The 22,603-nt window shown below is 38.4% G+C and overlaps 1 long non-coding RNA gene and 1 other non-coding gene across 2 annotated transcripts in view; both read left to right on the top strand.

The window, feature by feature from the left end:
• The window catches only part of LOC107000433 (uncharacterized), a 119,665-nt gene extending 97,262 nt beyond the window's left edge, over nucleotides 1-22,403 (top strand). The window contains exons 5-7 of the long non-coding RNA XR_013412512.1: nucleotides 7,972-8,241; nucleotides 9,687-9,729; nucleotides 21,617-22,403. This is a non-coding gene — a long non-coding RNA (uncharacterized LOC107000433). The remainder of the gene's footprint in view (nucleotides 1-7,971; nucleotides 8,242-9,686; nucleotides 9,730-21,616) is intronic.
• LOC114675490 (small nucleolar RNA U13) lies at nucleotides 5,583-5,683 on the top strand. Its single transcript, XR_003726482.1, has one exon. It is a non-coding gene; the product is annotated as a small nucleolar RNA U13 (small nucleolar RNA).
• Nucleotides 22,404-22,603: the final 200 nt, after the last annotated feature.

Here is a 22,603-nt window from a genome sequence, read left to right as displayed (position 1 = left end):
ACACACTGTTTTTTTTTTTTTTTTTTTACCCTAGTTGTGTTTTATTAGGAAAAACATTACATCTGGCGTCAGCCAAGGTTTGTGTTTCATCTTACCAAGAGGATATGTTTGCATGAGTCACACAAAAATGAAGGAGATAATAATAATAATTGCTGTCTTAACATTTTGTTGAGATTGATAAACAAGAAAGTGCCTACAAATGCACACTGTAATATATTGTGCAAATATTATTTTTGTTATTATTATTACATGGCATGAGTGAAATACTAATGTGTTTTCTGCATTTTAAGATATGATTTTTTTAAGTTAAAAAAATATAAATAGTCACAGTCTAGTATATAACCAGTTTAAATTTCCAGGAGAATCTATAAAATGTATATTCATTTTCATATTAGAATCACAAACTATTCATTGGTTGCCTTGAAACTCTGAAAGGAAAGATTGCTTTTCTCTCTGAACATTAATAAAAGATGTATTTCCCAAATAGAAATTGTTAGATATCTCTACATAGTGATAATAATTCATTATTATATGTATTTGTGTTTGTGGATATGTAGATAAATATGTAGATCTAGACAGATATCTATCTATCTATCTATCTACATATGTAACTGTCTATTAAGGGAAAAAGGGCCTTACTGAAAAGAAAAAAAAGATGGAAATTTTCTGCTTTTGTCAAAGGCAATTTTGGCCGGGCAAGTGGACAAAAACATGACCTGAATCCTATTCTATGAGAGCCTAGCTCTAATTTCTTGCTCAATTACCCTGTTACCTGGCCCACACACCTTAGGTTATTGAACCTGGATCCTTGAACATGGACTAAAGGATATGGAGGTGGTGGTAAAACTGGTAAAGTTTGTAGGTAAGTGGGAGACAGACAGAATCATGTACCCTGGCCTGCTTGTGGGAATTAAAACCACGTTACTGTTCTTCATGTGCCCATGAAAATCCCAGAGACATTTTCAAACTGTTGTCAGCCTGGTTTTTGTTTTATTTTGGTAATATGTCAATCCTATGCCAGTAGGCGCACGTGTGCTCACACTTACTCATCTCCTCACTCCATTAGCATCCAGTGGGCTACGGGCAGGTCCCTCTGCTAAGCACTGGGAATAGAAAGGTGACTGAAAGGTCCTCTTGTTAATAGGCAAACAAAAGCAATCAAGAAAATACATTCAATACACAGCACACCCAGAAGCCAGAAAGGAAATTTTAAGAACTTAAAATGTAAAACATTTATATGGCAAAAAAATAAAAATAAAAAAATCCATAGCCAAAGTCTAAGGACAAATACTACATTGGTTGTTCAAAATAAACATGACAGATAAATGGCTACTTAATTTTCAAAAAGCTTTACCAAATTAAAAAAAAAAAAAAGAAAGAGAAAGAGAAAACAATAACTACATGCAAGGAATATAAACAGATAGTTCTCAGAAAAAGATAAAAATACAAATTTGATGATTAATATTGAGTGTTAACTCGATTGAAGGATGCAAAATATTGTTCCTGGATGTGTCTGTGAGGGTGTTGCCAAAGGAGATTAACATTTGAGTCAGTGGATTGGGAGAGGCAGACCCACCTTCAATCTGGGTGGGCATCAACTAATCAGCGGCCAGCACGGCTAGGATAAAGCAGGCAGAGGAATGTGGAATGAGCAGACTTGTTGAGTCTTCTGGCCTTCATCTTTTTTCCCTGCTAGATGCTTCCTGCCCTCAAACATCAGATTCCAAGTTCTGCAGCTTTTGGACTCTTGGACTTACATCAGTGATTTGCTTGGAGCTCTCAGGCCTTAGGCCACAGACTGCAGGTTGCACTGTTGGCTTCCCTGCTTTTGAGGTTTTGGGACTCCAACTGGCTTCCTTGCCCCTCAGCTTGCAGACAGCCCATTGTGGGACTTCACAATGTGATCATATGAGTCAATAGTCCTTAATAAACTCCCATTTTTATATACATCTGTCCCATTAATTCCATCTTTCTAGGGAACCCTAATACAACAAATGACCCGAAATATGTGAAAAGATTCTCAACCTGACTGAAAATATTTAAATGCAATCAAAACAACAAAGAGATATTTCATCAAACATATAGGGAAACACTAGAAAGTTCTGATATATGTGGGGTTGGAAAGAAAAGATTAAAATAAACAAATTTGTAAAATAAACAAACTGTTGGTGGGAATTTAAATTGGTGCAAAATTTTTGGAGTACAACTTGGCAACATATTTTGAAATTTTAAATGTCCTTTGACGCACTAATAGGAATTTATCCTAAATATATACTTACAAATGTAACCTAAGATGGACAGTATTTTAAAACTTGAAAATAACCTGAGTATTCATCAATGATTATCATTAAATAAAGTTATTTATTGCTACAGTTATCTTTTATTGCTTTTATTTAATTATCCTTTAAGGTTATTGCTTTATTGCTACAGGAATACTATTTGGCCATTACAATATATATATACATTTTTTTGAGACAGAGTCTCACTCTGTCAACCAGGCTGGAGTGCAGAGGCATGATCTCAGCTCACTGCAACGTCCGCCTCCTGGGTTCAAGCCATTCTCATGCTTCAGTCTACATAGTAGCCAAGATTACAGGTACTTGCCAACATGCCTGGCAAATTTTTGTATTTTCAGTAGAGACAGGGTTTCACCGTGTTGGCCAGGCTGGTATCGAACTCCTTGGCCATTACAATCTTTCCTCTTCTTTCCTTTCTTCCTTCCTTCCTTCCTTTCTTTTCTTCTCTTTCTTTCTTTCTTTTTCTTTCTTTCTTTCTTCCCTCCTTCCTTTCTTCCTTTCTTTCTCTTTCTTCTTTTCTCTTTCTTTTCCTTTCTTTGTCTTTCTTCCTTTCTCTTTCTTTCTTTTCTCTTTTTCCCTTTCTTTCTCCCTTTCTTCTTTTTATTCTCTTCCTTCCTTCCTTCCTTTCTTTCTTTCTCTCTCTTTCTTTCTCTCTCTTTCTCTCTCTCTTCCTCCCTCTCTCTTCCTCCCTCTCTCTTCCTCCCTCTCTCTTCCTCCCTCTCTTCCTCCCTCCCTTCCTCCCTCCCTCCCTCCTCTCCTCTCCTCCTCTCCTCCTCTCCTCCTCTCTTTCTTTCCTTTCCTTTCCTTTCTTTTCTTTTCTCTTCTCTTCTCTTCTCTTCTCTTCTCTTCTCTTCTCTTCTCTTCTCTTCTCTTCTCTTCTCTTCCCTTCCCTTCTCTTCTCTTCTCTTCTCTTCTTTTCTTTTCTTTTCTTTTCTTTTCTTTTCTTTTCTTTTCTTTTCTTTGTTTTGCTGTTGTTGCCCAGGCTGGAGTACAGTGCTCTGATCTTAGCTCACTGCCACCTCCATCTCCCAGGTTCCAGCGATTCTCCCACCTTAGCTTCCCAAGTGGCTGAAATTACAGGCACCTGCCACCACCCTCGGCTAATTTTTATTTTTAGTAGAGATGGGGTTTCTCCCATGTTGGTTAGGCTGGTCCCAAACTCCTGACCTCAGGTGATCTTCCACCTTCACCTCGTGTGACCTCTTCCACCACCCAAACTGCTGGGATTACAGGTGTAAGCCACTGAGCCGGGCTGGCCATTGCAATCTTAAAGTAAATGTATTGGGATAAAAATGTTTTCTCATATAAGTGAAGAAAGCAAGATGCAGAGCAGCATATTTAATATTATCTTATTTATAAATAAAAAGATTATGGATAAAGTAGAGTTATAGATACATAAATAATTTTTCTGAAAGTTAACAAGAAAGTGCTAATCGTTGGACACAAAGATCTGTTGGTGGTGGTATGACATGTTTTCTTTTTCTACCTCTCTCTCTTTTTCTATGTGGCTACATTCCTCTTATTTAAATAAAATAAATTAAAAAGTTAAAAGCACACTGCCATATGTTGTATGATAGAGGTGGTGGGTGTAATGGGATATAGAGGACAGGCATCTGAACCAGGATAGACAAGGGGAATGTCAGAGAAGACTTCCTGGATCAAAGGATGCCTGGATCAAAGGATGCCTGGGCTTCATTTCTAAGGTAAGAAGTTGTTAGATGAAGATTGAGGTATGGGTAAAGGAATGGTATTTTCAAAGGCATGGAGATGAGAGTGAAGGCAAGACATGTTTAAGAAATTGTTTTATAAATGTTTTGTTGGAGTGCAGAGTAGTCAACAAATTAAAAAGCGGGATATGTAGGTGTCAAATCACCTAAGGCCTTAAATAACCTCCTAAGGACTTTGGACCTTCTCCTAAAGCAAGGAAAAACAACTAAATATTTTTAAATGAAAAAGTGACCTGACTAAAATCCATAAAACCTTACTAAATAAATGCAAAGTTGTTCAATAATCCAACTATGTTAGAAGACTCACTGTATGCACAACATCGCAGAAGGGCCATCCTGGGGTCAGCTAACCTGGGATGTGAAAAGTACAATTCCATTCCTTGGAAACAGCTTTAAAGATGTGAGTTCTTCACGTAACATTTGTTCATTCATTTATTCATACTAATAAAAACAAATATTAAGTATGCTTTTATATTGAGTATACGTTATAAGCAAAGCAAATATTCTAAGCTTTGAGAACAAAGGTGCAAAATGCATTGTCTCTGTCATCAAAAAATTTAGAATGATAATCACAATGCACTCTGATAACTTCTACAGTGTACATAGTATGATGGAAACAGCAGAGGGAGTGCTTAACTTCTTAGAGGAATTAGAGAAGACTTTGAAAAGGTGGTGACATTTAAAATGGACATGAAGAGATAAAAGGAGCCCTCTAGATAAAAAGGGAGGCAGCAGGAATTCCAGAGATAGAAAATAGCAACTAAGCTAAAAAGAAAAAAAAAGGGCACAGAAATGAGTAAGTGCATGACAAGAAAGGAACCTAGGCTAGACAGATAAAGGAGGCAAGGGACAGAGGTGAAGTTGTGAAGGATTCACACTGATGCAGTTTGGATGTGTGTCCCTTCCATATCTCATGTTGAAATGTAATTCCCAATGTTGGAGGTGGGGCCTGGTGAGAGGTATTGGATCATGGAGGTGGATCCCTCATGCATGGCTTAACACCATCCCCTTGGTGATGAGTGAGTTCTTGCTCAGTTCATTCAAGATCTGGTTGTTTAAAAGAGTCTGAGACCTCCCCATTTTCTCTTTTGGTGTCTCTCTGGCATGTGACATGCCTGCTTCCCCTTGGCCTTCCACCTTAAGTGGAAGCTTCCTGAGGTCCTCACCTAAAGCAGATGCTGGCGCCAAGCTTCCTGTATAGCCTACAGAACTGTGAGCCAAAAATAAACCACTTTTCTTTCTTTCTTTCTTTTTTTTTTTTTTTTTTTTTTTGAGATGATGTCTCGTTCTGTCACCCAGGCTGGAGTGTAGTGGCGTGATCTTGGCTCACTGCAAGCTCCGCCTCCCGGGTTCATGCCCTTCTCCTGCCTCAGCCTCCTGAGTAGCTGGGACTACAGGTGCCCACCACCACGCCTGGCTAATTTTTTGTATTTTTAGTAGAGACGGGGTTTCACCGTGTTAGCCGGGATGCTCTGGATCTCCTGACCTTGTGATCCACCCCCCCTCAGCCTCCCAAAGTGCTGGGATTACAGGCGTGAGCCACCATGCCCAGCTATAAACCTCTTTATGTTACCTAGTTCTTTTGACTTGTAGTTCATGAGCATGTATGAGATATGCCACCTTTGAACCTTGTTACGTCAGTACATTATCTGTCTCACCTAAACAAAGAAATAATTATCCAGTCTCAGATATTCCTTTAGAGTAATGCAGACAGACTAATATATGCACAAACCTTGAAAAGGACTTCAGACTTTTTAATCCACAGGCCACAGGAAGCTGCTGAAGGTTTTACAGCAGAAGAGGTATTACGAGAAAATCTATGTTTTGGAAGATAGCTGTAGAGGCTGTAAAGAAGGATTGGAGTCTGGAGCCGGCCTAAAAACTTTAGGAGCTATTAAAACAGTCCTGGCAAGAGATATGATGAAACTAACTCAGTCAAGAATCATGAGATTGGAGATAACCAGGAGAGATCTGCGAAATGATTATAAAGAAGGTAGAAGATAACATGATTTATTGGATTTCTATCTTGCTCCCAGGCTCCAAGATAGGTACTTTATATACCTTATTTTATTTACTCTTTACAACAACAACCCCGTGAGGTAGGTGTGATGTGCCCCTTAAGAAATTGAACATCTGGGAGGCTAACTCACTCAAGATCACACAGGCATTAAATGTCAGAGCCAGGATTTGACCCAATGTCTGCTAGATGTCAAAGCCCATATGCTTTCTCTCTACTCAGATAGTACCAAGAGGACTTGATGACTGATTACGTATTTTCTCCAATTAGGGTTCCATGGTCGCTCACTTTCCTAAATTTTGTAGGAAGCCATGTGTGTGCTCCAGCCTCTAGCAGCCCTGAGGAAGAATGTATTCCACTAGGTTACACTGTGCTAAGGGAAGGAGTACTTCTCACATTAAGCAGAGTGTGGAGGCCAAGGAGTGTTCAACCTGTCTAGGTGTGTATTTGTTTTCTATTGTGGCTATAACAAATTATTATAAGCAATTATCATAAATCAGTACACATGTATTACCTTACAGTTCCATTAGTAGTCTACCATGCGTCTCACTGGGCTAAGACTGAGGCGTCAGCAGGGTAGAGTTCCTTTATGGACGCTTTAGGGGAGAATTCTCTTCTTGACTTTAAGAGCTTCTAAAGGACACTACTCTGGCTCATGGCCCCCTTCCTGCAAGGGCAGGTTGAGTCCCTCTTACATATCATCACTCTGACCATCTTTACTGCCTCCCTCTTCCCCTTTAAAGGAAACTTGTAATTACATTGGGCCCACCCAGATAATCCAGGCTGGTTTCTCTACTTTAAGGTCAGGCGATTAGAAACCTTAATTTTATCTGCAAATTTAATTCCCTTTTGCCAAGAAAGGTAACATGTTTATAGGTTCTGGGGATCAGGACACGGATACTTTGGAGGCCATTATTCTGCCCAACATGCAGTTCTTTATGACGATTTAGATTTGAATCTTGTATTGCTAGTTTTAGAAATTTATAAGAAGAGGGTGGTGAATAAAGAGTTAACTAGCCATCCAACAAGCACAATGACCTCTTGACAATGTTGAGCGTGGTGTAGACTGGTGGGCCAAGAGCTGGGCCGTTGGGGTAGGCAGTTCACATCTTCGAAGAAATGCTCATCAAACCATGACCAGTGGAAACCAGGACACCAGTCACCTGGGAAACCAAGTAAACATAAACATACAGCCATCCATCACTGCCATCTGGAAGAAATTGGGTAGTGAGGGTCTTCCTGTTAGGCCTTGCTTCAGTATTTATTTGTGTAGCTGGAGATCCCAGACCAGCCTTTCTGTCAGCGATGCTTCAGTGAAGAGCATGGGGCTGAATCTCAGCTTGGAATTAAAACATGCCACCTTTCTGTGTGAATGTGGATGTAAATATTACCAGCAGACAGGTCACTCAAGAGATAGGTGCCCGTATTTCCAAGTCTAAACAATCTCTGTAGGTCAGACAGGGAGGCCCCATGTGCTTGTTGGCAACACCACCTTTAGCAGAAGTCTGAATTCCCGGTGAATGCTGCCTGTGTTCTGCTCTATCCAGAAACTATGGCCTCCAGAAGCTTTGCCCTACAAGCTCCATCCTAGTCAATGACTTCAGGCAGAAATGTGCAGGGAAAAGATGGCTTCAGTTGGGTCCACTGTATGAGGTGATGTGTAAGTTTTATGGGCTCTCCTCCCGGGAGTCCTTGCTTTTGACTGAGAATGTGTTTTCAGTTGTTGCTCCAATCTATCAGTGGTGATAGATTTGACCAGCTCCCTGCATATGTTCTCGCCCTGTTCCCCAAGTGATTCAAAGCATATTTACAAAACAGCTGGCTCAGGTTGACAGGGGGCAAGTCTGAGGCGTGGATCAGAGCACAGTGAAGTGACCCATACAGGGAACAAACTTATGACCTTGGCCTCCTAAGCACTATCTCCTTACAGATTCAGCTAATACAGCTCCTGAAAGCCTGCCCTTCATCTACGTCCACATGCCACATTGAAACAGTCAAAGGCGGCCCGGCAGCAGCAAGAAGGAAAACATTCAAACCAAGTTAGATTTCCTGGCATCATGTTGTTTCTTCTTAACTTGAAGATACATTGGGGGACCCCTGGTCTGCTGACACTGTATTAGATTCAGTCAAACACTTTCTGGATGGCCATGGAATACTGTGAGTTACAAGAGACTCTCCCATCCTCATCCATGGTTACAGTGTAAGCTCCTGAAGGGCTTGGCCTGTGTTGTACTTAGTCCTTGGCACGGAACAGATGTTTAAAGCATGTCAGTGAAATTAACTTTGAAAATGGATAAATTTGGCTGGGCGCGGTGGCTCACACCTGTAATCCCAGCACTTTGGGAGGCCGAGGCGGGCAGATCACGAGGTCAGGAGATCGAGACCATTCTGGTGAACACGGTGAAACCCCGTCTCTACTAAAAATACAAAAAAATTAGCCGGGCCTGGTGGCGGGCGCCTATAGTCCCAGCTTCTCGGGAGGCTGAGGCAGGAGAATGGCGTGAACCCGGGAGGCGACGGAGCTTGAAGTGAGCGGAGATCACGCCACTGCACTCCAGCCTGGGAGACAGAGAGAGGCTCTGTCTCAAAAAAAAAAAAAAAAAAAAGGGTAAATTTGTGAGATAAATTCAATTTTTACATGTACCCTGACTTTACTTTGAAAAGCCAAATTCTCAAAAATTCTTATATTCCCTATCACTTATTTCATGGACAGCAAATAACCGCCTCAAATACCAACCACATACATACTTTTACATTTTTTAGTAGCCACATTAAAATAAGTAAAATTAAATAGGTAAAATTAATTTTCATACTATATTTAACCCAATATATCAAAAATACTGTAATTTCACATGCATGTTATATAAACATTATCAATTAGCTCTTTTTCATTTTTTTTTTTTTTTAAATAACAACTCTAGCAGCCCATCTCAATTCGAACTAGCTAAATAGCCACATGGGGCTTACTGCTACTGCATTCAATAGCACAGCTCTGGGCCCCTCTTCATTTTCCGTTCTCTCTTCGTTTTCATTTGTCTTTCCACTGCTTACCTCTGTGCCCCTACTCACTCCCCTCCTCTTCCCTCTTCTGTAATATCAATTTCATTCAGAAATGCCCTCCCCATACCTCTGCCAGTTCAATCGCACCCACCCTGCTAGGACAGTCTCAAGACTGGTGAATATTATGATTAATTAATATCCAAATAGCCCTTAGTAAAGAATCCTTACTTTCATTGGCTCGTTAATAATGGCATGTAATAAGTGCCATTATTTCCTCTTTATTGTTGAAGAAACAGGTTCAATTTCAAACTATTCAGTGGTAGAGCAAGGACTTGGAAGCAGGTGTTCTGGGTTCAGAGCTTCCCACCATGCCACACACATGCTGCCATTGCAGAAAGAAACCTCCACTCATGGCCTCCCTCTCTCCCTTCTGACGGGAAAGAAAGAAAATTAAATAGCAGTTCCAGTAAATTATAACATGTGTTGTAATAGAAGAGACAGAGGGTTCTATGCGAGCATTTGGAAAGGGCATGTAACCTATCCTGCGGGAAGTCACCGGAGATATGGGATTGCAGAGCAGAGTGAAGTGATCTATACAGGGAACAAGCCTATGACCTTGACCTCCTAAGCACTCTCTCCTTACAGATTCAGCTTCTGATGGGGTTGCTTCTGGAAAGAGCCTGGTGAAGTGAGTCATAGTTTTAATCAACTGTCATGTTATAGTTTATTTCAGGCAAGTGGTTTAGGTAGGCACTGTCATATTATAAATGTCATTACTAGCTAAGACTGGCCTGAGGCTCAGAGAGCCACAGACAGTTTGAGAATATCTGCCCAACTCCTTCCTAAGCCCATTATTGTAGAAACTGCCCTGATTTTGGTAGGGACTTTTGGATCCTGAGAAGAAAAGCTAGACTTATGGAAAAACACATTTCTCATGTGCCATTTGCATGCAGCCCCCCACTTTCCATTATTGTGCTCATTTTAGAGCTCCAAGCATCATGCCTGGACCTCTTAGTCCTGCTTTCAGGAAGAGATTGAATTCATCTTTATTCTTTTCTTTCGGTTTTTAAGCAGTAGCAGTATGGTAACACTTCTCAATTTTATTTCCAGCTATATTTATGGCCTCAATTTTCTTCCCAGTGATGCTCTCAGGTAGACTTAATTCTGGTTGTTTTGCAGCTTTAAGTTTTGCACAGTCTTGCTGGCCTACAGTGCCCCTTTGCTTGGAACTCCGATGCTGTGATTTTCCTCTTGAAATCCAAATCATCTTTGAAAAAGGCAACCAGTTTCTCACCTAAGCCACGTCTAGACAGGTCTGGTTCCCAGACCATATCTGGCATGAAAAGAGGCTCAGTGTAGCACACAATAGATGACTGTAGTCTAATTTTAGACCAGATGGTTGACCATGTCTCCTCCCTGTGATCCCATCTCTTACCTCCATCAGACCAACTCCTTAGGGAGGGACCCTCACAAGCATCAAGAACATACAGAAATAAATACATGTCTTGTCCTAAAACACAGAGGTGATCCCGCTATTGTCCTGATTAAGACATTTTCACAGTTCAGTATACTCTACAAGATGAAGTCCAAACTCTTCAACCATGTAACAAAGTCCTTCATGTTTCCTCCCTCCCCAGACTCCTCTTCTATCATACCTCATACCCTACACACCAAACACACAAATGTCCCTGCAGTTTCCTGAAAACATCGGGTGGGTTCAGGCCTGCCATCTCCAAACCTGAGCTGCCAGTTCTTTCACCCTCATCTCTGTGCACCTTGCCAACCCGTACTCACACACATACTCACATACAGAATCTCACCTGGACACCCCACCGGCAGTCAAAACTGATCATTCCTTCCTTTGTGAATCCTGACACTGTCCACATCTTTAGCATAATGCCTGTAACATGCTGCTGCGTTTTTTATTTACAGAGCTAAACAAAAGGGACCTGGGGGCAAGGACTATTCCTGAATTATCAACTCTCCTTTGCCTATCAAGATGTCTATGCATAAATAAGCATTTTATTTACTGATAATCAAAAGGAAGATAAAGAGGTAGAGTGATGCCCTACCATAAAGGGTTATATATATATGTGTATATATACACACACACATATATGTATACATACACACATACATATATGTGTGTGTATGTATATACACACACACACACACACACACATATATATATATATATATTTTTTTTTTTTTGACAGAGTCTTGCTCTGTCACCCAGGGTGGGGTACAGTGGTGTGATCTTGGCTCACTGCAACCTTCGCCTCTCAGGTTCAAGCAATTCTTGTGCCTTAGCCTCCTGAGTAGCTGGGATTACAGGCCCCTGCCACCACACCCGGCTAAATTTTGTAAATTTTGTAGTGACGGGGTTTCACCATGTTGGCCAGGCTGGTCTCGAACTCCTGACCTCGGGTGATCCACCTGCCTTAACCTCCCAAAGTGCTGGGATTATAGGCGTGAGCCACTGCGGCCAGCGCTTGCTCTCTCTCTCTCTCTTTCTGTATATATATGTATATATACATATATATATATAGTATAGTATATATATATATATAGTTGGCTGGGCATGGTGGTTCACACCTGTAATCCCAGTAATTTGGGAAGCCAAGGCGGGCAAATCGCTTGAGCTCATGAGTTCGAGATCAGCCTGGGGAACATGGCAAAACCCCATCTCTACAAAAGATACAAAAAATTAGCCGGGAGTGCTGACGTGCACCTGTAGTCCCAGCTACTTGGGAGGCTGAGGTGGGAGGATCTCTTGAGCCCAGGAGGCAGAGGTTGCGGTGAGACGAGATCATGCCATTGCACTCCAGCCTGAGCAACATAGTTTGACTCTGTCTCAAAAAAACAAAGCAAAAAAAAAAAAAGAAAAAAAAAAACAGGATTTTTCTATGTTTCCCAGGCTGGACTTGAACTCCTAAGCTCAAGTGATCTTCCTGCTTCAACCTCCCAAGAGAAAGGATTTTACTCCACTTGTCCCTCACTTAGCTCCTCCTCTTTTATCTAGGAGATTTTTTAAAAATCTAAGCATGATCAAGGTTCTGGAACTTTTTGATGGCCTGGAAGATAAAGGGAATCAGGACATCCTGGAAGAGAAAAGCAAGTTGCTGATAGTGTAGCATTTCCTCTGGGCTTAAAGAAAAATTATTAAAGAGACCCTCATGTATCTTTTTAGGTTTTCCAGCTTAGCTCAGTAGGATGGGAAAGGAAGGAGCATTCATGGCAAAAATCTTTATCTAAAATAAATTTTTATCTAACTTAAGTATTCCTTGCACTGTCACATATGAACGTATGATATACAAAGTACAATAAAGTGAGGACTCAAACTTTTGCCCTGTTAAAAGCCAGGAAGGGTATGGGATTCCTGGCTTATTGCTTGAAACCTACAATTTCAAGCTGAGTCAAGAAATGCTATAGGATCTGAAATTATTGGGGTGATTTATCTCAGACTTACAGGATCTGTGAAACATTTTCCCCACAATCTTGGTTCTTTATAAATGGCTTATACTTCATATGGAAAAGACTTGATAATTTTGGAGTCTTAGTGGTAGTAGTTTAAAAAAAAAAAAAAAGGAGATTTCATCTCCCGTAAGATCTGAGCATCTTTTATCAGATCTATCTACATAAAAAATTATATACACACACAGAGGACAAAACATATTTTTAAAAACAGTATCTGAAGACACTGGAGAGTGACTAAAAGCACGAAAATGCTGGAAGAAGCCAATATATGAAATAAGAAAATGGCATTGATGAGTTTTTAGATTTTACAGCTTTTAGGCCAAGGCAGGCTCTAGTCTGCACTATGTAGAATGGCTAAAGCTCCATATAAACCCCACATATTACTGGCTAGAAGAACCAGAGTATGGGGCAACCACAGCACAAAGAAAATTAAGAGGAAATCCCCAAAAGAATAGAGACTAAAGGGGGATCCCCATCTGCCCACATCTCTTACTGACCCTTGAGCTGCTCTCATATGGGACAGACGTCAAGCCATCGAGTGAAGTTAGAGTTTGACTGTGATTTGAACTGCTGCCCTGAACAAAGGGGATATTAAAAGGATAACAAAAAATTATAAACAACTTTACACCAAAAATTTGACAACTTAGATGAAATGGATAAAGTCTTTGAAAGATGCAAATTACCAAACTTACTCAAGATAAGCTACACAGTCTTACATTTACTTTAAAATTTGAATTTATAGTTTAAAACTATCCCTCAGAACAACTCCAGATGCTTCACTGGTGAATTCTAGCATACATTTAAGGAAAATATTACACCAATTCTACAAAATAAAAAAAAAAAGAATGGGAAGAAAAGCAACTAAAACCTAAGTTTCTACGTAGATTCTACATAGGTGATGTCATCTGTGAATAGAGGCAGTTTTGTTTATACCTTTGCAATCTGTATGCCTTTTCTTACTTTTTCTTGCCTTACTGCACTGACAAGGACTTTCAGTACGATGTTGAACTGAAGTAATAGGAGTGAACATATTTACCTTTTTTTCTCATATTAGGGGGAAAGTACTCAGTCTTTCACCATTAGGTATGATATTAACTATAGGTTTTTCAAAGGTGCCCTTTATTAAGTTAAGGAAGTCTCAACCTGTAATCCTAGTTTGCTTAGAGTTTTCATGAATAGTTGTTGAATTTTGTCAAACCATCCTTCTCCATCTAGTGAGAGGATGATATGGCTTTTCTCCTTTAGTTTGGTTGATATGATAAATCCTATTGATTGTTTTGTTTTGTTTTATTTTTGTTTTTGTTTTGAGACAGTGTCTTGTTCTGTCGCCCAGGCTGGAGTGCCATGGTGTGATCTCAGCTCACTGTAACCTCTGCCTCCCGAGTTCAAGAGATTCGTGTCTCAGCCTCCTGAGTAGCCGGAACCACAGGCACATACCATCATGCCCGGCTACTTTTTGTGTTTTAGTAGAGACAGGGTTTCACCATTTTGGTCACGCTGGTCTCGAACTCCTGACCTCAAGTGACCTGCCAGCCTTGGCCTCCCAAAGTGCTGGAATTATAGGTGTGAGCCAATATGCCCAGCCCTACAGATTTGCTTTCAAATGTTGAACAATATTGCATTTCAAGGAAAAATTCCACTTGGTCATGATAGATCATTATTTTAATATATTACAGAATTTGGTTTGCTAATATTTTGTTGGTATTTTGTATCTATATTCATGAGGATATTGGTTTGTAGTTCTGTTTTCTTATAATGTCTGATTTTGGTGTGAGGTTAATGCTGGCCTCAAAAAATGAGTTGAGGGCCAGGCACGGTGGCTCATGCCTGTAATCCCAGCACTTTGGGAGACTGAGGCAGGCGGACCACTTGTGGTCAGGAGTTCGAGACCAGCCTGGCCAACATAGTGAAACCCTGTGTCTACTAAAAATACAAAAATTAGCCCAGCGTGGTGATGTGTGCCTGTAATCCCAGCTACTCAGAAGGGTGAGGCAGGAGAATTGCTTGAGCCTGGGAGGCAAAGGTTGCAGTGAGCCTAGATCATATCACTGCACTCCAGCCTGGGCTACAGGGTGAGACTCTGTCTCACACACACACACACACACACGAGTTGAGAAATATATAAAGATCAGTAGAGAATCCAGACATAGCTAATCCACCATAGGCAATTCAATGCTGAAAGGATAGTCTTTTCATAAAATAATACTGGAACAGTTGAACATTTATATGCAAAAAATGTATCTTGACCCATACATTAAACTATATATGAAAATTAACTGAAAATTGATTAGAGGCCTAAATGTAAAAATCAAGTGTAAAAGTTCTGGAAGAAAATATAGGAGAAAATCTTTGTGACTCTGGGCTAGGTGAGATTTATTAGGTAGAATACAAAAAGCACATTCCATAAATGAAAAAAATTGATAAATGAGACTTTATTAAAATTTAAAAGCCTCCCACATTTAAATAACAATTTTAGGAAAATGTCATTTAAATATAGACATAAGTTTGGGGAAAATATTTTTAAAACATATATCTGGAAAAGGACTGATATCCAAAATACATGAAGAACCCTCACAACTCAATAAGAAGAAAACAACAATCCAATTTCTTTTTCTTTTTCTTTTGTTTTTCTAAAGGAGAAAACAACAATCCAATTTAAAAACTGGGCAAAAAATTTGAACAAACACTTCATCAAAGACAATACACAGACAGCAAAAACGCACATAAGTCTGTGTCCAACAACACTAATGGTAGAGAATTGCAGATTGAAACAAGACACCAGCTGTTACAAAAGCTGCTGAGAAGAATGAAGAGCAACTGGAACTCTCATACATTGCTGATGGGAATGTGAATAGCACAGCCACTTTGAAAAATAGTTTGGCTGTTTTTTATAAAATTAAATAGGCAATTGCTATATGACTCAGCAATTCCACTCCTAGATATATGCCTGATAAGTGAAAACATATATTCACACAAAAACACATCCACAGATGTTTATAGTGGCCATATTCATATTACTACAAGCTGGAAATATTTCAAATGTCCATCAAGTAGTAATTCTATTAATAAAATGTGGTGGTACATCCATACAATGGAATATTACTCACCAATAAAACAGAATCAAACTATTGGCAACAACATGAATAAATCTCAAATGCATTATAATAAATGGAAAAAAAATAGACTCAATAAGCTACATACTGCACAATTACATTTATAAGACATTCTGGAAAAGGCAAACTTATGGGGCAGAAAAAACTAAGTGGTTGTTTGTGGGCTGGGAATTTAGGTAAGAATTTGACAACAAAAGTACATGAGGAAATTTTTGGATTAAGATACATGTTCTTTATCTTGATGGTGGTGGTGGACACTGAACTGTCTATGTTTCTCAAAATTCATTGCATTTACAAAGGGTAGATTTTGCTGTACACAAACTATTTCTCAATAAACCTGACTTTAAAACAAAGAAAAGAATGTCAAAGTAAAGGGGTTTTTTTCATTAGACTGAAGAAGACACAGATCTAACCTCATTTTTCCTAGTTTACCTCACCCTTAGATCGAAAACAGAAATGATGAAATTGATATTTGTTGAATGGAAAAGAAAACATGGGGTTATATTAAGTGTAGAAAAGTAAGTATAAATTTCAAATAATGAAGTAAGGATACATTGTGATAACTGAATTATAGGCTGTGACAAGGAAAATGAACAAAGGATACATGAGAAGCATACAAAAACTTTCTCTTGTTGAGTATCAAGTGAAATTTACTTCCCAGAAGAGGTTACCATGGATCATATTAAGAATTAAAATTCACAGAATTAGCCTTTTCAATTTTTTATTTGATTTTAAATCAACATCTTTTTGATATTTTTCCTTTTGGCTACAAAACCTGAATCTAGATGTCATAAGAAGGCTACTTTTTAGGCAGTATACACTAGCTCATTTATAATTGAATTAGAGTGCCACTTTCAAAAGCATATTTTATTAGTAAAAAAAAATAAGCAAAAGGCTGAGGCAATTTTCAGGATATTTAACTTATGAAGAGAGGTAATTCAAATCTATTTTAACTTATAGATGATAATATTTAGAAAAATTAGAAATTCTTAAGTATGTAAACTTTTATATTTTGAAAACTATTTTAATTTAAAAAATTATTGTCATTTAACTTTTATAAAGTTGAAATCAAATGAATAATGTAAGAAAATACAAGTAAATGTCACACAGGTTCTATTTAAATAGTGTATATATGTGTGTGTGTGTGTGTGTGTGTGTGTGTGTGTGTGTGTGTGTATATGTCATAAAGAATATTTTTAAAAGAATTGTTGGATTTAAATTTGGACCATGCCCTGTAATTTTCTCTAGTTTCTTACTCAGTTTTATATAAATTCAAAATACTTAATCTACAAAAGTATATAATGTGAGATATTATAAACAGCTTTATGCCAATAAATTTGAACTTTTAGATGAGTCAAATTTCTCAAACAACACAATTTACTAAAGCTGGGGAAAAATATAGGACATCTGAATAGTCTTATACCTAATAAAGAAGTGTAATCCATAATTCAAAGCCTTTCACTACATTCCACTTCCAGTAATTTTGTAGTAGCTCGTATTAGACAAAACTTTCTGTAGAAAACAATTATTCTTGAGGGAAATAAAAAACTGCTTGAAGGCACTGGATAGTGACTGAAAGCAGACAGGAATTGGAGAGGAATTCATCCCTTCAATATAGCATTTTTTAAGATCTACCTTGATATGCCTTTTGTCTGAAGGCACTCTGCAGTCTGTACAATATAGGGCGACAATAACAATAATTCAAGAAGAGAACATTATTCTTAGCAGTTCAGGGAACCATTAAATGGAGTTAGGGTTAACGGAACAGAGAGTGAGGTGTCAGGAAGGCGGGAGTCTGAGAGAGAAGCCCCAGAATGTGCACATAAACTCTGCCCAAACATCTGGATGATCCCTAAACTATGTATGTATGAGGAACTCTGAGGAGCCCAGTGAAAAGCAACAGGTGAAAGTCTGAAAGAACTTACTAGAGATTTCAGCTACTTCCTCTCATAGGGGAGAGAGTTTGGGGTTTGAGTCCACCCAAGTTAACTGCCTGAGAGAAAAAATAATCAACCTTTTTCAGAGGGTGGTAACAGTATCCAGTCACTACAGGGGTCCATCCAAAATGTCTGGCGTACTATAAAAGAGTATTACACACACAAAGTGAGAAGAAAATACAATGAAGAGAAATAGCAGTCAATAGAAACATACTCTGACATGACCCAGATTCTGGAGTTAACAAAGACTTTAAAGCAGCTACATAAATATTTTCAAAGATTTTTTTAAAAACATGATTATAATTAACGAAGAGATGTGGAATCTCAGCAAAGAAATAGAAGTTATTAAAAAGTGCCAAATAGAAATTCTGGAGCTGAAAAGATAAAAGGCATCTACCAAAAATCTACTACAAATATTATACTAAAAGGTGAAATATAATTTTCTTCCCAAAATTAAAAATAAGACAAGAATCTCTGGTTTCAATACTTTTAATTAACATGATACTAGAGGTTAAAATTGTAATGGTATAATAAGGAAAAAGAAATAAATAAAGCATATAAGGATTGGGAAGAAAGAAGTAAAATATATTATTTACACAGAGCACAATTGTGTACCTGGAAAATCCAAAGAAATTTATAGATAAACTTCCAAAGTTAATAAGTCAGTTTAGCAAACTCACGGGATTCAAGGACATTAATAAAAATCAAGTATAGGTATAGTAGCAACTAACAAGTAGGAAATGAAATTTAAAGAAAATATAAAAGCATCAAATATCTAGACATAAATATAATGAAAAATGTGTGTTATCTCACACAGAAAACTATAAAACAATATTAGAGAAATTAAAGAAGAGCTAAAACGGAGATCCATAGATCGGAAGACTCAATAGTGCAAAAATATTAAGTCTCCCCAAATTGATCTATACATTCAATGCAATCTCAATTAAAATTCCAACAGATGTTCTTTTTAAAAGTAGATAAATGTATGTGGAATTTTATATAGCAATGTAGAATGACAGGAATAGGTAAGAGAATCTTTAAGAAGATTAGAGTTTGAACGCTTATCCTACTACATACAATAATTATTATCAAGTAATTAATACAATGTGAAGAGAGGCATAAAAATAGACAAATAGACCAATGAAACACAATAGAAAGTCTAGAATCAGACCCACACATATATGGACACCATTGGTCCATGCAGAGCAGTGGGAAAAAGACACTATTTTAATCAATGGTCAATTGGATATCCATATGAGAAAAAACAATCTTGACTCCTGTCTCATACATTATTTAAGGAATCAATTCCAGGGCCAGGCGCGGTGGCTCACCCCTGTAATCCTAGCACTTTGGGAGGCCGAGGCGGGCGGATCACTTGAGCTCAGGAATTCAAGACCAGCCTGGGCAAAATGGTGAAACCCCATCTCTACTAAAAAATACAAAAAAAGAAAAAAAAAAATTAGCCAGGCATGGTGGTGTGCACCTATAGTCCCAGCTACTTGGGAGACTGAGGCAGAACTGCTTGAACCCAGGAGGCGGAGGTTGCAGCGAGCCAAGGTTGCATCACTGCACTGCATGCACTCCAGCCTGGGCGACAGGGTGAGATTCTGTCTCTTAAAAAAAAAAAGAAAAAGAAAAAAATAATTTCCAGGTGATTTTAGATCAAAATATGAAATGTAAAATAGTAAGGTTTCTAAAAATTAATGTAGAATGATATTTTGTATGCCTGGAGCAGGCAAGGATTTCTTAAGTAAGACATAACATTCCTAAAAAAAATTAAAATATTGGCATTTTCTGTTTATAAAGAGGCACCATTATGAGAAGGAAAAAGAAAGTTATAGAATGGAAGAAAATGTATGTATACAAATATTATATATAAAATGACATCTTGTATATATTTTTTACAATTTAAAAAGTCAGAAAACCTAGTAAAAATTGGATGCTATTTTCTTCACAAAAAAGAATATTCACATTGCCAATAAGCATTTTTTTCAAGTGCTCAACCTCGTTAGTTATCAGGAAAAAGCAAATTAAAATTACAGTGAAATATATGGTATATCAACAACTTGGCTAACATTTAAAAGACTGAAAATACCAAATATTTGTGATGCTGTAGAGTATTGGAACATACATACATTGCTATTGGGAGTGTAAATTGGTACAATCACATTGAGAAACTGTTAGTATATACCGAAGTTGAACATATGCCCACCCTATGACCCACTAGTTCTATTCCTAGATACATGCCCAGAAGAAATGCATACAAGTGTTTACTAAAAGCCAAACCTAAGAATGTCCATGACAGCATTATTTAAAATAGCCAAATTAAAAACAATTCAAATGTCCTCAAACAATAGAATGGAGAGATAAACTGTGATATATCCATGAAACGGCAAATTAATGAAAGTGAAGACACTACTGCCACGTACAACATGGATGATTATCACAAGTATAAAGTTGAGCAAAAGAAGCTAGACATCAAATAATACACACTTTATAGAAAACTCAAAAACAGGTGAAACTAATGTATGGTATTAGAAGTCAGAAGAGTGGGCATCTTTTGGAAGGAGAGTGGAGACGGTGGTTGGAAAGGTGCCCAAGAAGGGCTTCTCAGATGTTGACAGGGTTCTGTTTATTAATCTCTGATGGTTTGGTGAGTGATTTGGGTGAGCTTGCAGTGGGTTATTTTGTGCTACATGCATATTTTCTGTATGTGTGTTTTAATTCTTCTATAAAAGGTGTATTTTTGAAAAAAAAAAAGTTATGGAGACAGAAAGGACATACATGAAAGAATAGGAGGCAAGGCAAATCATCTGAATTTATACATTCTTTGGCATCAATTGTAAAATGCTACAGAAATTTAGAGAGGGAGAAATCACTGAACTAGATTGGTCAGAAAGTGTTTTCTTGCACTTGGTATAAATTGATTTGGGTGTGGAATAATGGCAGGATTTGGACAGGAAGAGAGGGTAAGATGCAGACACAGGAACAGTCTTGGAGAGGGTGGGGCCAATCACTCACTGTGATTGACAAAGAGGGGACTTGCTTGGAGGAAAGATTCCCTTTGGAGAGTGAAAAACAGTCCTCATCACATTGCTTGAGCTTTATATGGCATGTTATAGTTTACAAACCTCTTTATTGGGCTCTCTGTTATTTGATTATCACAATAATTCCATTTATTGCTGATACAGACTCAGGTTTAGGAAGATTAAAGTCATTTGCTTAGAGCTACTTGATAGCTGGGGCTATTTTCCTGGTCTAAGGAACTGCTGAACTGGATCCAATCCTAGTTCCATCCAATCTTAGATCCTAATGGTCACAAAATTCTGAAAGAATGTGTCAGATGGCGGCATATCAGGAAATGTAGAGAGTGACCTATTGGCACAGAAATGTCTTGTAAATACATTTATCAATTCAATATTTTCTTCCACTGAGTAAAGAAAGGTCTGTTTTCCATGTTAGAACACATATTGAGGTATCCCTAAATCTTAAACAACTATTCATGATAAAGAGCCCTAATGAAATTCCTTGGAAGCTTCTAAGAAGAGGACGATTTTGCATTCAGCCTCCTCTGTCCCATCCTTGGGCTTGCAGGCAACTGTAGCCAAGAGCCATGGTCTCTCTTGAGACGGTGGAAAGCTGCCTTGTCTCATTAGACTGCAAAAGTCGTCCCTGTTTCCTCCTTTCTCTAAAAGAAGAATGAAGTTCACCTCTGGTGGCTTTATCTTTCCAGGAAAAGGAAACTCAGGTCTAAAGCCATCTATTTACAGATGAGGCCATAATTATAGACAGGGATACTTAGCGGCTTTCAGCTCACAGCTCTTGTAGCTTAGGTCTCTGTGTGCCAAGTTCCAGACCTGGACCTGCCACAGAAGTATCGGCTGATCTTGGAAAAATCATGAAACCTGTTTGTTTCTAATATCTCCTTGGGATATATTTGGTAAACAGTGCTTTGGCTGAAAAGAGTGGATGCTGGCATGAGGAAAATGGAGATCTTAACAAATGTGTAGAATGTTAATTCTTCCATGTCGTTCTCTTACTCCTTTAGGTGTTTTTCAGGCCTAGCTATACATTGGAATCAACTGGCAAACTTTGAAAAAAATCACAAAGCCTATGCCACACCCCAGAGGTTCTGAGGTGCAGCCAGAGTATAGAACCTGTGATCTAGGTCATGGCTCTCACTGGAAAACAGCTGTGGCACTGGTATAGGGGCAATGAGGGGCTCATGCAGATCTCCCTGTGTGGGCTCACCTGGCCTTCCGAAGGCCCAGCTCTGACCACTTGGGACCAAAGTGACCCTTATTATTAAAGGCTTTTAACATTCACAGAAAGAAAGTACGTCAAGGATGCGTGAAATCATGACAGAAGCTCCTTCTCCTAGGAACTGTCATAGGAAATTACCGGTTACACTTAAGAATAAAGACCGAATAGAGAGAAGCCAACTCTATCCACAACCAATAGATGGCGCTATTGTCCAATGCCCTGCCATTTAGGTCTCTGCCAACCACTTACTCTTTAATACTTGCTAATTTGCTGCATTTGTGCATGATTTTGAAGTGTTCTAGAAACATTTTTGACTCCACATATCTGAAAGTGCAAAAGCAGCAATAATATTAAAAGTGTTACTTAGAAAAGGAGCATAATTATGACAAAATGAAGGTAGAACCATTTTTAAAATTAGAAGGTGGTGAGAACATAAAATGTAAGTTTGTACATGCATGCGGAATTAATTTTTAGACAGTAGGGACAATTCCAAAGGGCAGAGTTGATCACGAATCCTGAGAAAAGTGTTGTGCCTCTGCAACTGACAATAAAGAGCAAGAGATACAGAAATGAATGAAATGGGAAAGTTTATAGTGTGCAGTTAGATAATTACAATGCCTAATACGTGCTTTATCTTCACCATAAACTACGCAAGTGCTCTCCTTTCTTTCATCATCACCCAGCCAGCCAAAATCAACCACTGTCAATTAAATTAGACTGTTTTTAATTTTGGAGAAGGCTGGGAGTTGTTCTGGAATTTGGAACTAAGCAT

This window comes from Macaca mulatta, chromosome 1 (assembly GCF_049350105.2).
Source record: "Macaca mulatta isolate MMU2019108-1 chromosome 1, T2T-MMU8v2.0, whole genome shotgun sequence".
In the NCBI taxonomy this organism is placed as follows: Eukaryota; Metazoa; Chordata; class Mammalia; order Primates; family Cercopithecidae; genus Macaca; species Macaca mulatta.
This window is presented reverse-complemented; position numbering and strand designations above follow the sequence as displayed.